The following is a 17,066-nucleotide window of genomic DNA, read 5'->3' as shown; positions in this document are numbered from 1 at the left end:
GACATAAAGAAAAGAACAACAGACACTGGGGCCTACTTGAGGGTGAGGGGTGGGAGGAGGGTGAGGATCAAAAGATTACCCATTGAGTACTATGCATATTACCTGGGTGACAAAATAATCTATGTACCAAACTTCCATAACACGCAATTTACCCATATGACAAACCTGCACGTATACTCCCTGAACCTAAAATAAAACTTGAAAAAAGACTGCTCTCAATTTTAAGGATGGGGTAATAGTTGACAATTTCAGTGTCTGTCTAAGAGAGTCTTTAGGTTTCATTTATGTGATCTACTGACTCCAAAACATGAAAATCAGGGTAGTACAAAAGCCCCTAAATGGTTGAAAGTAAAAGTAAAAGGTATAATTAGTTTATCCAGAATTGTTCTTTTAAGGAAAATGGAGCATAGACTTTGTTGAAACACTCAGTTTAACAGAAATATCCTACATTTATTGAGGGCTTCTTCTGTGCCAGGCCCTGGGCTGACAGCTTTGCATTTAAGTGACGTCCACTCTTTGCAGGGGATACTATTGCCATGTTTGTTTTTCAGATAAAGAAACTAAGAGTTAGGAAGATAAGTAACTTGCCTAAGTCCACCCAGTTTGCAAGAAGTCAGAGGTGGCGATTATCCACCAGCCATTGTAGGGTTATGTTCTTGCATTGCTGATGTGCCAACTGAGAAGGTGTTTGTCTGTAAGAGAAAATCCACCGCAATAGCTTAACCAAGCAAGAGTTTGTTTTCCCCACACAACCGGAAACTCATGAGCAAGCAATCTACGGCTGGTTCAGGTCCTTGTCTAATTCTGCTCCATCTTCCTTAGCATGTGTCTTCCATCCTCAGGGTCACAAAGTAGCTGCTGCACCTCACTGCTTTGCCCCTGCATTCCAGGCAGGAAGAAGGAGGAAGGGACAAAGGAATTTCTCCTTGCTGGGCTTTGCCTTTTCAATCTGAAAGGGTTGGTTTCTCTACTAAATTTCTGTTTATATCTCCTTGTCCAAAACTCTATCATTCCTATCTGAAAAAGAGACTAGAGATTGCATATTTTGGTTTACTTAAATAGAAGAAGGGAAGAAACACAAGCCTTGGAACAGTTGGGGAAGGCAATCTACAGTTTTTCATTAGGGTTTTTTTTTTGTTTTTGTTTTTTTGAGTCAGAGTCTCACTCTGACACCCAGGCTGGAGTGCAGTGACGTGATCTCAGCTCACTAAAATCTCTACCTCACAGGTTCAAGTTATTCTCCTGCCTCAGCCTCCTGACTAGCTGGGATTATAGGCACCTGCCACCATGCCTGGTTAATTTTTAGTAGAGTCGGGGTTTCACCATGTTGGCCGGGCTGGTCTCAAACTCCTGACCTCAAATGATCCACCCACCTCAGCCTCCCAAATTGATGAGATTACAGGTGTGAGCCACTGCGATGGCCTTTTCTCAGCTTTTGACTTAAATATTTTTCTCCAAAGGTTACTGGTGGGCACAGCTAGGGCTGTGCCATAATTTTCCCTAGAGGGAGAATCCCTCTACATTAACATATTGTACCAAATAAAGCCCCTGCTTCCTTGGCCCCTCCCACGTGGCAATCTGCCTGCCTCTACTTGTAGGCTCAGCCCTGCAGTTACCCGAATCAGCCCCAGAGCTGCAGAGTGTCTTTGGCATTGGTCTTGTGGGAGCTTAAGGTTGCATGGATCTTCTCAAGTTTAGTGTTTCTTGACCTCTGATCCATGTTAGTCCAGCTACCACTGACTTGTTTGACTGTGGCAGTCAGAAATCCTCTTTGGGGCTTGCTAGTTGCTGTGGTCACCTTGCAAAGGTGAGATGGCTACTCCCTGCCCCCAAAATTTGGCTCAGATATTATCAAGGCTGATGATGCCACACACACACTAAGAGAGTATGAGATGATTTATTACTCATGTGATAAGTATTTTTGGAGGGAACAGGGTGTGCTCTCAAGCTGATCTGGCAATGGCATGAGAGAGCAGGGAGAGAAGACTGTCTTGGGGTGTTATGGTAGTGTCATAGTCAGCTCAGGCAGCCATAATAGAATATCATAGATTGGGTGGCTTAAACAATAAAAATTTACATAGTTCTGGAGCCTCGGGGGTCTTAGCATGGCCAGATTCTGGTGAGGGCTCTCTTCTTGGCTTGTGGGCAGCCACCTTCCTGCTGTGTCCTCATATGATGGAGAGAGAGAGAGGGAGTAAGCAAACTCTCTGGTGTCTTCTTACAAAGACACTAATCTTATCATGGGGACCCCATCCTTATGACCTCATCTAAATGTAGTCATCCCCCAAAGACCCCCATCTCCAAATACCATCCCATTGTAAGTTACGCCTTCGACATATGGAATTTGGAGGGACAGAATTCGGTTCACAGCAGGTGGCCTAGAGGTCAGGGGCCAGAGTGAGAGTTCCCATGCACATGGGAGTGGAGGCTTGTATGACTTAAACTTCCCACCTATGCCATCGCAGGGAGAGCCCAGGCTTTCTCACCATCTTGCTGAGATGTGGACAGAAGGGGAAGGAGATGGAGTGAGACTTGAAAGTTATCATCAGTCAAACATTAAAAGTGGAGTCAGCCTCAGTTACACCAGTCCTCTCCTTTGGCCCTGCATGGACTTCCTTGGACCTCCGTGCACTCCTGTACCATGCTTTAGTTCACCATGGTCCTGGGCCCTGTCTACTGAACCCAGGTTAACTCTCCCAGAGCCAGTCATTCTACAACTAGTTTGACTCTTCTCCTTTTCTTCCAGCTGTGTTGTGAGACCCCAGCATAATGCAGAACCCCATGTGGCCAAAGCTTTGGGGGTGAATACCTATGTAAAGGATGGTGATTATGAGGGGTGTAATCTGCTACCTCTGTGACTTTTAGCCCTGGCCCCTCCATGAGACCTACAGCTATTTGTGCCCAGAGAGAAATGGAAGTACTTCATTACCCTCATCCTCATCAGAGATTTCCTGGACATCTCTTGACAACTCTAATCCATAGCATAGCCTGGACACTCAAGGAGGTAGGCGGGGTCCCCTCCCTGAAGGGACTTATGGTCAGATTGGGAGGCAAGATTTACATATGCAAAGAAATATGGAAAAAAAAGCAGGAAATAGGCACCAAATAACTGGGACAAAGTAATGATTTCAAGAGATCATCGAGGGTTGGCACAATAAGAGAGGCTTCCTGGGAGAGATGGGCACTTGAGCCAAGCCGTGGGAGGGTGAGATATTGATAAGTATGTGTGTGAGAGCAGCTGTTAGATGCCTTCTTTCCCATGTGTAGGCTCCTGTTAGTGATCATGGAGGGGAGTGTGATAGAATGAGTCTGTAATATTCAGAATTCTCAGCCAGGTGCAGTGGCTCGTGCCTATAATTCCAGCACTTTGGAAGGCCGAGGTGGGAGGATCACATGATCTCAGGAGTTTGAGACCAGTGTAGGCAACATAGCGAGATTCCATCTCTGCTAAAAAAAAAAAAAAAAAAAAAAAAAAAAAAAAATTAACCTGGTGTGGTGGTGCACACCTGTGGTCCCAGCTACTCAGGAGGCTGAAGCAGGAGGATCACTTGAGACTCCAGCCTGGGTGACAGAGAGAGACCTGTACCAAAATCATCAATCAATCAATCAATCAATCTCTAGCATCATTCTTCTCATGGGAGAGCTTATTAGAACCGCTAAGAAGGGTAGAGAATAGGACTAAGACTGCTGATTCCTATTTTGTGAGCTCTTCTCCAAGGTCTCCAAACATCTTCCTTAGCGCAAGGAGGAGAATGATTTCTTAGGCCCTTATCCAAAATGCCTAAGAGACAAGTAACTGTTTTATAAACCTAACATAAATGTTAAGTTCTTTCTCCTATTTTCCACATGTACTAGTTTTAGACAGCTCATTTCAGTTCTTTGGGGCTTAGTTTACCCATTTGCCTAATGAGTCAGTGGCTATATGAATATTGGCAACTAATCATTGTATACCATTGCAAATTGACAAGACATTTCTCCTTGTACAAGCTTGTTTTCCTTACTCATCATAACTCTGTGGTGTGTACTCTTTTTTTTTTTTTTTTTTTTTTAGACAAGGTCTTCCTCTGTTGCCCAGGCCAGAGTGCAGTGGCACTATTTCAGCTCACCGCAACCTCCACCTCCTGGGTTCAAGTGATTCTCAAGCCTCAGCCTCCTGAGTCGCTGGGATTATAGGTGCCTGCCACCACGCCTGGATAATTTTTGTATTTTTTAAAGTAGAGATGGGGTTTCACCATGTTGGCCAGGCTGGTCTCGAACTCCTGACCTCAAGTGATCTGCCTGTCTTCATCTCCCAAAGTGGTGGGATTATAGGCGTGAGCTACCACTCCCCAACTGGTATGCGCTACTTTTGTATTTTATGGAAAATTTTTTAAAAAATGAGGTTCAGGAAAATTTGGCACTTTTTCTAAGATTATGTGTGTGTGTGTGTGTGTGTGTGTGTGTGTGTATAAATGTGCATAACTAAGAGTGATAACCTGAACTCAGCTTTTTTAGATAACTCCTAGAGCCTTGTTGCCTCTCAAACTACAACACAAAGACTCATATAATGCAAGCAAAGTGCATCACAAACCAAGAGCAAACCAAAACCCTTCAAGCTAAGAACTGGGGAAACACAGCAGAAAATTCCTTGATAATGTCAGAGTGCTGTGCAAAGGTGGAGGGTTATTACTACTGTTCTTTGTTTTGCAGTAACTCAGCACAGGCAGAGGTCATGGTCAAGTTGACTGTACGGTGGGTGCATGGCTTACAAGGTCCTCAACCTTCCCTTGAATACAACATCTCCATCTTCTAGATACTGGGGTCTTCTATCAGCTAGAGGGGACTTGACTTGGTCTTTGGATGTTGATATGATTTTGGATAATACTCTCTCTCTCTTTCTCTCTCTGTCTCTCTCTCTGTCTCTCTCTCTCTCACACACACACACACACACACACACCTTTCTCTTATTGTTGTTTGTATTGGCCTTCAAGTTCTTGGTTGCATTATATGGTGAGCTGGAACTCTTGATAAAGGAGTTCTGTACAGTGATGACAAGAATTGATTTCCAATTTCCTGCAGAATGACTCTATCATTGCTAGTGACTCAGGCAATTTAGCTCATATTCCAGGCCTGCCTGGGGGTTATAGATCACACTGACAGCTTCCCAGTTATGCAGGAGGTGGATTTTGACAAGATGAGGAAAGGGACATTTTCGAAGAGTCTTGCACTGGAGATGGCCAGAAGGGAATGACTGCCCCCGGGCTTTGGGCCATGTGAGTGTCGTGTTGAGAGTAGACATGTCTTTGCTGTCATGGGGATGCTGGTTCATGGTCAGGCTTCCATTAGCTGCCCAGGCCAGCCCTTCTCTCCACCCCATAAACTGTCCAGTCCTGCTTGATCACAAGAACATTCTATTCCCCAGCCAAAAGACAGAGGGGATGCATTTCCTTTAGTTTCCTCCTACAAAATACCCTTTAGATGGCATGAGTAGAGTGCAAAACAAAATGTGCAATAAGCTTGTATTTAACAAGCTGCCTGGGGCCGGGTACCATTACTCACGGCTGTAATCCCAGCACTTTGGGAGGCTGAGATGGGCAGATCATGAGGTCAGGAGATGGAGACCATCCTGGCTAACGTGGTGAAATGCCGTATCTACTAAAAATACAAAAAAATTAGCCAGGCATGGTGGTGGGTGCCTGTAGTCCCGGCTACATGGGAGGCTGAGGCAGGAGAATGGTGTGAACCCAGAAGGCGGAGCTTGCAGTGAGCCAAGATTGTGCCACTGCACTCCAGTCTGGGCGACAGAGCGAGACTCTGTCTCAAAAAAAAAAAAAAAAGAAAAAGAAAAAGAAAAGCTGTCTGGCCTGGCGGAAGGTGGAAGGTGCATGGGAGAACTAAGCTGGTTTTGTTTTGATTTTTCCCATAGGCTGTTCCAGGTACTGTTTGTGTGAACTTGGGCACATCATGTAGCCTCTCTGAGCTTCATCTGATTCATCTGTTAGTGGAGACGATTATATTACCTATGGGGTTGCTGGGGAGAGGGGGGTTAGATGAAATAATTTGTAAGAGCTCAAAATTAGTTGAATCAGAATCTGTTTTATTGTTGGATTCTTCTCTTCATTTAACAGCAAGCCCTGAGCCTTTATTCTGTTTCTGCCTTGCATCAGGCCTTATGAAACAACAGAAGTGTCTTAGTTCATTTGCACTGCTATGATAAAATATCACAGATTGGGTAATTTACAAAGAATGGAAATTTATTTCTTGTGGTTCTGGAGGCTGGGAAGTCCAAGACCAAGGTGCTGGCAGGTTTAGTGTCTGGTGAGGAATTGGTTTCCATTTCCAAAAGGGCATCTGGTGGCTGCATCCCCAGGAGGGGAGAAATGCTGTGTTCTCACATGGCAGAAGGGCGAGAGAGTGCTCCCTTTAACCTTGAGCCCTTTTATAATAACCCATTCATGAGGGCAGAGCTCTCACGACTGAATCACTTCCCCAGTGATTATTCACTTCCCCAATGATTTTGAGAGATCACTGAGAGCTGACCCAATAAGAAGGGCTTCCTGGGGAAGGTGAGCACTTGAGCATCTCTTAGTACCACTACAATGGAGATTGAGTTTCAACACCTGAATATTGGAGGGAACACATTTAAGCCATAGCGAGAAGTGATAGAGAAACAAGGAATGCACACAAACAATTCGATGAGATGGCTTGTTAAATAATGGAACTGCTGTTCCCTGGCTGGGTGGGCACTTTCCTCTAAGATCCCATAGCTCCTTGTACTTACCCCGTCTCTGCACGGTCTCATCCTGTTGCACTTCTCTGCGCTCTGCTGATTGGGCCCAGACCAAGGACTCTGTGAAAGGAGAGGGGGTCATTTCTCATGGATCTCTGGACCCTTGGCGTCTGGTACATGCTCCAGGACATAGTAGTGCTATCTTTATGTGCTTATTTACCATGAAAGGGTGGTTTGTGGGTTGCACAGAGGGTTGGGTTTGGCCAACCTGATTTTTGAGTTCTTTGCTAACTTGGCTGTTCCTACACTTCTCAGCTTGATGAGATTGTAATTTCCCACCTAGGCAAGGCCTTGGTGTTACACCCACCCTGATGTTATCTAAGCTTCTTTCTGCCGTGTTCTGGCTTTTACTGTCAGCCCGGTTCTGCTTTGGGAGGGAAAGGCAATGTGCCCCAGTGGTCCCCACTGGAGTGGCAGCTGTTTGACACCACGTCTGTGCCTATGTCCTATTTATCACTCATACTTAGGTTCATATCACCTTTACTACCAAGGTAGCCCTTGAGTCTAAAATACTGGTCAGTGCCTTCCTTCCCTGTGCCTGGAAAAGTCTTAATTTCTGTAGTTTCTTTTTTTTAATGTCTGTAAAGGAAAGATAATAATCACGGATATATTAATTTATATCTATATCTACATTTATTTATTTTTAGAGATGGAGTCTTGCTCTGTTGCCCAGGCTGGAGTGCAGTGGCTCAATCATAGCTCACTGTAGCCTCAAACCCCTGGGTTCAAGCGATCCTCCCGCCTCAGCCTCCCTCAAGTAGCTGGGACTACAGGCGCATACCACCACACCTGGTTTGTCAGTATTATTAGATGATTGTTTGAAATAATGTAGGGAAAGTGCAAAGTAATAAGTAGGACACAAAAAGGTGGAAGAGCAATTAGTATTATCCCAGTTGAGTGATAGATAAATGTACGTATACTGCTTTGTAGGAGGTTTAACACAGGGACTGGGTCTTCCCTTTCTCAGTGCACTCAGCAGATGCACTTCTTTGCATTTACTCATTCATTCATTTTCATCTGCTGAACCTGCGTGGATTACACGTTGGGTACTAGATAAAGTAGCTCTCCCCAGGGTACACGTTGGAAGGAAGGACAGTGATCTGCCTCCCAGAGTCATCCAAGCAATGCAGAACACAGCCACGTTAGGACCAGGAGGCCTGCTGTGGGCTGTGATGCTGAACTAAGGCGAATTCATTTAATCTGCGTCACAACTCTACGAGGTGGGTCCATGACCATCTCTGGTTTGCAGATGTGGAAACTGACGCACAGAGGGTAAGAAACTGTCTCAAAGTCCCGCTGAAGCAGCATCGTTGTCTGGGGTAAATACCTGAGATTCGTTTTCTCATGGAGTAGGACGTGGACACACAGAGGGTGAGGTCCAGAGTGTAAATTTGATAGGCAAAATAAAGAGAAGAGAGCTCTACGGTAGAGAGGGATCCCGGAGAAGTGGGTTGCTGCTTCCAGGGTGAAATGCAGGAGGTTTTATAGATGAGCTTGAGGAGGCGATGTCTGATTACATAGGGCATGCGGGATTGGTTGGACCAGTGTGTCATTTGCATAGGGCATGAAAAACTGGTTAGTGCTAGGTGTGCCATCTGCATAGGGTGAGAATTTCTCATATGGTATGGTTTGGGTCTGTGTCCCTGCCCAAATCTCACGTCCAATTGTAATCCTCAACATTGGAGGTGGGGCCTGGTGGGAGGTGATTGAATCATGGGGGTGGATTTCCCGCTTGGTACTATCCCTAATCCTTTTTTATGCAGACAGGTTATCTACCTGGCCGGCACCATGCTGCCCGTTTCTTTACTGTACAGGTGGTGACAAAGAAAAGGGAAGATGGAGCCTCCATGTTGAATATGCCTGGCTCCCAGGTAGCCCTTTTCTATTGGCACAGCTGCCGGCATTCGCCTGTGCAAGCTTCCAGCTTGCTTATCGATGTCTGCAGCTTGATTTTACAGGCTTCTCTTTGTTAGAAAAGAAATGATTTGAGGGCTGTTTTTTTTTGTTAAAAGGGAAATTCCGCCAAGGACCCTTACCATCACTATCTGCCTAAATAATTTCTTTCTATGTTCTGTATCACCATGAGAGGGTAGAGCAGACATTTGAACTCAGGCCCTGTGCTCTTAAACATGACATGATATCTTACCTAAGTGGTGGATGTAGACAGATGGTTTTCCATGTGATAGGGTCAAGACAACCCTCAGAAATGGGCTATCATCACCCTGCTTTTGTTAGGACTTAATGTACACCCATTATCAAAACTCTCTTTTTTTTTTTCTGAGATACAGTCTTGCTCTGTCGCCCAGGCTGGAGTGCAGTGGCATGATCTCAGCTCACTGCAACCTCTGCCTCCTGGGTTCAAGTGATTCTCTTGCCTCAGCCTCCCATGTAGCCGGAATTACAGGCACATGCCACCATGGCTGACTGATTTTTGTAGTTTTAGTAGAGATGGGGTTGCACCATGTTGGTCAGGCTGGTCTCGAACTCCTAACCTCGTGATCCGCCCGACTCGGCCTCCCAAAGTGCTGGGATTACAGATGTGAGCCACTGTGCCTGGCTATCAAAAGTCTTTTTTATTGCTCCATAATAATTATACATATTTATGGGCTGCATGTGACATTTGATATATTGTATAATGTGTAATGATCAAATCAGGGTAATTAGAATATCCTTCACCTCAAACATTTATCATGTCTTTGTTTTGGGAATTTTCAGGTTCTTCTCTTCTAGCTATTTTGAAATATACAGTGAATTATTGTTAATGGTAGTCACTCTACCATGCTATCAAACACTAGTACTTATTCCGTCTGTAACTGTATTTTTGTACCTATTAACCAACCTCTCATCCCTGTCCTTCCACCCTTCTCAGCCTCTGGGAATAATCACTCTACTTTCTGCCTCCATGGGATTTACTTTCTAAGCATATGAGTGAGAACCTGCTATTACTGAAGTCTTTGACAGCACAAGTAATTGCTGAAGACCCAGATATTGAGTACACACATGTAAGTGGAACTATGAATGTGAAAACATACACATACATGCACACACATGTGTACACATGCACCCATATGCAAGCACACAGATATGATAAAAGGACTGATATGATTTGGGTCTGCATCCCTGCCAAAATCTCATGTCCAGTTGTAATCCCCAGTGTTGGAAGTGGGGCCTGGTGGGAGGTAATTGAATCATGCAGGCAGATTTCCTGCTTGGTACTGTGTCGTGATAGAGAGTGAACTCTCGTGAGATCTGGTTGTTTAAAAGTGTGTAGCATCTTTCCCCCGCCTCTTCCTTCTGCTCTGGCCACGTACAATGAGTCTGCTTTTCCTTCTTCACGTTCTGCCATGATTGTAAGTTTCCTGAGGCCTCCCCAGAAGCTGAGCAGATGCCAGCGCTATGCCTGCTGTACAGCCTGCAGAACTGTGAGCCAATTAAGCCCCCTTTCTTTATAAATTACCCAGTCTCAGGTATCTCTTTATAGCAGTGCAAGAACTGACTAATAGACTAATAGACTGACTAAAGGACAAAACCACAAAGCCACAGAAGCAAGGGCTAATGATGCAGCTCTGCAGAAAAGACACACTGATTTCCCCCTAGTCCTTCAGTCCAAAAGAATTATTTTGTAGAAATCCAGGCCGGATGCAGTGGCTCATGCCTGTAATCCCAGCACTTTGAGAGGCTGAGGAGGGTGGATCACCTGAGGTTAGGAGTTTGAGACCAGCCTGGCCAATATGGTGAAACCCCATCTCTATTAAAAATACAAAAATTAGCCAGGCATGGTGGCACATGCTTGTAATCCCAAGTACTTGGGAGGCTGAGGCAGGAGAATCACTGGAACTCAGGAGGTGGAGGTTGCAGTGAGCTGAGATCGCGCCACTGCACTCTAGTCTGGGTGATGGAGACTCTTGTCTCAAAAAAAAAAAAAAAAAAAGGAATCCTTGTTAAACTTCATTCCAAATGATGGAGGCTCAGCTTGACTAAGGCAAGACGAAGCTGATTCACTGAATATGTCTTGAGAGGCATTTCTGAGCTGGGCTTTGTGTTCAGTGGGCCCTTTCACAGACATTATAATATGCAAACATCCACAATGTCATTTCTCCATGAGAACCATTATTTCCATTTTATGGTTGGAGAGACTGAGGGCTCAGGCCAGTCTCCTCAGGTCATGGAACTGTAAAAGGAATATAAAATCTTGGGACCCCAAACTCACTATGCCAAAGGGAAAGATAAGCTTGGGAAACTGAGTCATGCAAACACAGCCTTCCCTTTGTCCACAAACAGAGCTGTAATTTCACATGCTCACTTTATCTTATATAAAATGTAGATCTACTCAGAGCTAGACGAATGCGTAACTGACCCCCTGACCCTGTTGTTTCTTTTCACATGTAATATGTAAATTCAGTGAGTGCTGATCAAAGCCTCACAGGAATGTCACCACCTGTCACCCCCATCTGCCCTCCCCTTTTCTTCTTTCCTCCTTCCCTTCCTGCCTGCTCTTTCCCCTTTAATTATTATTATTATTTTTGAGACAGAATCTTGCTGTGTTGCCCAGGCTGGATTGCAATGGCATGATCTTGACTCACTGCAACCTCTACGTCCCGGGTTCAAGCGATTCTCCTGCCTCAGCCTCCCCAGTAGCTGGGATTACCGATGCCTGCCATCACGCCTGGCTAATTTTTGTATTTTTAGTAGAGATGGGGTTTTACCATGTTGGCCAGGGTGGTCTCAAACTCCTGACCTCAGGGGATCCAACCGTCTCAGCCTCCCAAAGTCCTGAGATTACAGGCATTAGCCAGTGTGCCCAGCCCCCTTTCAATATTAAGGTCCTCAGAATCCTCTCTGAAGAATGCACAGGCCACAGATCCTACTGTAACTTTTGTCTCTTTTTCCTGGGTGCGTCCTCAACCTTGGCAAAATAAACCTCTAAATCGATAGAGATTTGTCTCAGACACTTTTTGGTTTATAGAGCTGGCAAGGGACAGAGACAGGATTCCAACCAACGCCTCCTGAATTCCGGTTCACTATTCCTTCCAGAATAATAGACATCACTTCCCACATACGCTCTGGAGATACTGATTGTGACTAATTGGCTTACTAGTATTAATCTGCTGTGTTTCACGTGACTGCCAAGAGCAGGCAGATCTCTTTGTCTATTTCGTCTTCTGAGCAGAAGATCCCAATTAAGGCCCTGGCCTCAGCCCTCATTCTCTTCCCATCAGGAACTCCAGCTGGGCTCTTCACACACCATTCACAGCCTGCCCCGTGGAGTCAGTTTTCTCTGATTTGCTCCTTTCCACGCCTCCTTCCAGAAGCTGCCAGTCATGTGGGCTTTCATTCATTGCTTCCAGGGATGGAAAGAGACAATATAATCGCTCCCTCTACACCTGTCAGGTAGAGGCTGCATTAGGCAGCTTGTTTGAGCTTGTTTTTAGTTCCGATCAAAGTGATTGAAACAGATGTACCTCGTGGGTCTTATTAAACGGCAGGGAAAATTACTCATCAGGCATCTGACTTGTTCCATGAATTCTTTGTAGGCAGACAATGCTGCCTTTCTCCCCTTAAATAAACAAGTGTTTAGTTTGCTGATCAATAGTTCAGATTGGGCTGGCTGGAGGAGAATTTGTTTAATCACAGGCACAGAATGGCAAACGGCCTATTGCAATGCTCCCCTGCTAAGATTTTAGGAGCAATTTTTCCCTTTGACAGAGAGAAACATGATCTGCTTCTCATTCATTTACTTATTTATTCATTTATTCAATAAGTATTGACTGGGCACCTACCACATCGTGTGCCGAGTCCAGCGTTAGGTGTTGGGAATGTTTTAGTGATGGGTCTGACATGAGCCCTGCTTCCGGGAAGCCCGCAGTCTGGAGGAACATAGAAATAAATTCACAATTACCGTAGAAGTACAACAGATAACGGACTACTCATTCAAGCCCTGTTTATGGATATGGGTCATGGAGACAGCTTCTAAAATGGCTCTCGATGCTGTCTACCTCCTGACATCCATGCCCACGTATGATCCCCTGCCCTTGAGTCAGGGCTGGACCTAGTGACTTGCTTCTAATAAGCAGAATACGGCAAAAATGATGCGATGTCACTTCCAAGATTTGGTAACTGTTGTGGATTGAATTGTGCCTGCCCGCAAAGGATATGTTGACACCCTAACCTCTAGTATCTTAGAATGTGACCTTATTTGCAAATAGGGTCTTTGCAGATGTGGTCTAGTTAAGAGAAGGTCGTTAGGGTGAACCCTAATCCAGTAAGACTGGAGTCCTTACAAAAGGGATATCTGGGGCTCAGCATAGTGGCTCATGCCTGTAATCCCAGCACTTTGGGAGGCTAAGGTGAAAGGATCACTTGTGGCCAGGAGTTCGAGAACAGCCTGGGGAGCACGGCATGATGTGGTCTCTACAAAAAATAAAAATAAAATAGCCAAGCATGATGATGCATGCCTGCAATCCCAGCTACTTGGGAGGCTGAGGAGGGAGGATCACTTGAGCACAGGAGTTTGAGATTGCAATGAGCTATGGTGGCACCACTGCACTCCAGCCCGGTTGACATAGTGAGACCCCATTGCTCAAAAAAAAGGGGGAGATTTGGACACAGAAGTGCATATTGAAACTGAAACAGCCTTCCTACTTTAGCCTCCCGAAGTGCTGAGATCACAGGTGTGAGCCACATGCCTAGTCAGAATCTGCATTTTTTTTTTTTTTTTGAGACAGGTTCTCACTCTGTGCACAGGATGAGTGCAGTGGTGCAATCATAGCTCATTGCAGCCTCAAATTCCTGAGCTCAAGCAATCCTCCTGCTTCAGCTTCCTGAGTATTAATAGCTGGGATGACAGGCATTTGCCACCATTCTCAGTTAATTTTTGTATTTTTTTGTGGAGACTGAGTTTCACCTTGTTGCCCTGGCTGGTCTAGAACTCCTGAGCTCAAGGGATTCTTGTGACTTGGCCTCCTAAAGCACTGAGATTACAGGCATGAGCCACTGTGCCTGGCTGGAATCTACATTTTTAACAAGCATTTCAGCCTATTTAGATGTAGGGGCTCTCAGATAGCACTTTGGCACTTTGAGAAGCTGTGCTGTGCAGGGTGGATATGAGAATGAGAAGCCAGAGGCATGGAGCCTGGAGAGGTGGGACAAGCCTTTTTTTTTTTTTTTTTTTTTTTTGGGACGGAGGCTTGCTCTTTCGTCTAGGCTGGAGTGCAGTGCAGTGGCACGACCTTGGCTCACTGCAACCTCCGCCTCCTGGGTTCAAGTGATTCTCCTGCCTCAGCCTCCTGAATAGCTGGGATTACAGGTGCCTGCCACCGTGCCCAGCTCATTTTTATATTTTTAGTAGAGACGGGTTTCACCATGTTGGCCAGGCTGATCTCGAACTCCTGACCTCAGGTGATCCGCCCCCCTTGGCCTCCCAAAGTGCTGGGATTACAGGGGTGAGCCACCGTGCCTGGCCCACAAGTCTTGACCTGGAGAAGGTTCACCTTTTCATGGGAGATTGAAGGTAAGGAGGGGTGCAGGGTTAGATAAAGTCGCAGGTGCATGTCATGGGAATGAAGGGAAGGTGGGTTGGTGGGGTGGAATGGCGTGAGTTTCCATCGGGAATGGACTGTGTTTTCTTTATAAACTGGGGTGAATGGAATCAACTAAGAGTGACACAGCAGGTAAGGTGGATGGGGCCTGGGGATGGGTGGGGGAGATGGAGGCTCCTCCAAGATTGGAAATCCCCAATGGGTTTGCCATGTTCATTATAAGAGATGCCTTCCTGAGCCTTTCAGACACCAGAAGTGAGAGTTCAGCTCTGGTACTAAGGGGACTATCCCTGGGGAGGGATGTGTGGGGGCAGGAGACTAGAAAGTGAAGATATCCATGGGTGTTCTCTCAGCTGACCTGGCTCCAGCACTCTCTATATGGTTTTGTGGGTAGGGCTGCACCCTGATAGACTTAGGATGAAGAGGACAAATGGTTGGGAACAGCTGCCAAAGGGGAATGTAAGCTGATTAACCCAATTATGCCTGGGACTACAGCTGTGAGCCACCATGCCCAGCCAGAGGGCATCTCTTCTGTAGGTCGAATACGTACCCACCTAACTCAGATATGGGAGAGCAACCAACCACAATCAATCAATCAATCAGTCGTAAGGAGGCACCTGCCTTAGTAGCCATCCTCCAGACACATCATTGCATGTGTGTGGATCACATAGATTCATAATTATAGATAAACAGAAAATGTACAGCAACTTGCAGACTTAAACAGTGACCAAAATGATAAACCTCATTGCCAGTGATTGAGTGGGTAGATCTGCTACCTGGGTCTATCTCTCGTTGTAATGCTTGTGGTCCATGTCCTTAACCAACTAAAGTTAGGAGTTTATATAGTGGGGAAAGAATGTAGCTATGTGTATTAGTCAGGGTTCTCTAGAGGGACAGAAATAATAGGATAGATGCATATATGAATGGAAGTTTATCGAGGAGTATTGACTCACATGATCACAATGTGAGGTCCCACAATAGGCTGTCTGCAAGCTGAGGAGCAAGGAAGCCAGTCTGAGTCCCAAAGCTGAAGAACTTGGAATTCGATGTTCGAGGGCAGGAAGCATCCAGCGTGGGAGAAAGGTACAGACCAGAAGACTAAACCAGTCTAGTCTTACCACGTTCTTCTGACTTTATTCTAGCTGCACTGGCAGCTGATTAGATGGTGCCCACCCAGATTGTGGGTGGATCTGCCTCCCATTCCACTGACTCAAATGTTAATCTCCTTTGGCAACAACCTCACAGACACACGCAGGATCAATACTTTGCATCCTTCGATCCAATCAAGTTGACACTCAATATTCACCATCACACAATGTGTCAGAAAACAGGAATTAGGGAGGGGTAAGGAAGAGGAGTTGGTCAACAGGCGGCAGGTGCATCTACATGTTGGGATGTGGTGATCTGGAAAGTCTCAGTTCGTTGATACCAGCTGGGAGGCCTGATGGTCAGTCTCCTGAGAGAGGAACTCAGATAGGACAAATGTAAGTTTCTTAAGCTTCAGTTCTGTGGGAAAAGTGGGCTGGTTTCATACTGGCAGATGCCCTTGTGGCTCTTCTTTGACCCATATCCAGTTTATACCTGCCTGACCATCACTCTGGTTCTAGGAGTCTGACTTTGTGTTCTGTCTGGCACCCTGGAGAAAACCTGGCCTGGGGTAGCCCCTGGTTCGTCAGAAGGAAGGCACAAATTCAACATACTACCGTAATAGGAAATAAGCTCAAAGATTTCTTACTCACAGATCCTGAGCAGGGAGGGCTCAATGAGTTGGGAGGGGAATTCTCCATTCTTGGGTCACATGAGGAGGGAATGAAGAATCAGGAGGGAGGGAGAGAGAGAGAGAGAGAGAGAGAGAGGGAAAGAGAGAGAGATAGATAGATAGATATATAGAGAGACAACCAGCAGTATATATAAGGGAATATGGTGTGGGTCTGTATTAATCCACTTTCACACTGCTGATAAAGACATACCCAAGACTGGGCAATTTACAAAAGAAAGAAGTTTAATTGGACTTACGGTTCCACATGGCTGGGGAAGCCTCACAGTCATGGTGGAAGGCAAGGAGGAGAAAGTCACATCTATGTGGAAGGCAGCAGGCATAGAGAGAGCTTGTGCAGGGAAACTCTCATTTTTAAAACCATCAGATCACATGAGAACCATTCACTATCACAAGAACAGCATGCAAAAGACCCACATCCATGATTCAGTCATCTCCCACAGCACCCCTCCCACAATACAAGGGAATTATGGGAGCTACAAGATGAGATTTGGGTGGGAACACAGAGCCAAAACATATCAGGGTCTCTCTTTAAGCTCTCAAATGCCTGATGATCTGTTTAAAGGAAGTGGTGAGAGAATGGGGAGCTACATGTGTTAGGTGGGAAAGATGGCTGTACACTGTTCTTATCTCTGGCTACTGCCTTCGGCCATTTGAGTGTGATTTTCTACCTCTAAGGCCTAGGCAGAAATGTTTGTGGGGTCATTCCCATTACAGGTAGATACCTGGATTGACCACATGGAGGCACTGGAAGGAGGTATAGAACTAGAAACCATGTCAAGGGAGACCTGCTCCAGGTTTGAAAAAGTTAAACATATTCAGATATGTTTAAGTGATACGGATGCAACACAAAATGATAGGAATTTACTACAGGAGGTGATTAAATCATGAGGGTGAAGGGGGAGTTGTGCCCTTATAAGAGGGACCCCAGAGAGCTCTCTAGCTCTCTTTCTGTTGCGTGAGGACATAAGGAGAAGGCAGT

The sequence above is a fragment of the Theropithecus gelada genome, chromosome 3 (assembly GCF_003255815.1).
Source record: "Theropithecus gelada isolate Dixy chromosome 3, Tgel_1.0, whole genome shotgun sequence".
Lineage (NCBI taxonomy): Eukaryota > Metazoa > Chordata > Mammalia > Primates > Cercopithecidae > Theropithecus > Theropithecus gelada.
The sequence above is the reverse complement of the archived record's forward strand: the minus strand, read 5'-3'. Positions refer to the sequence as shown.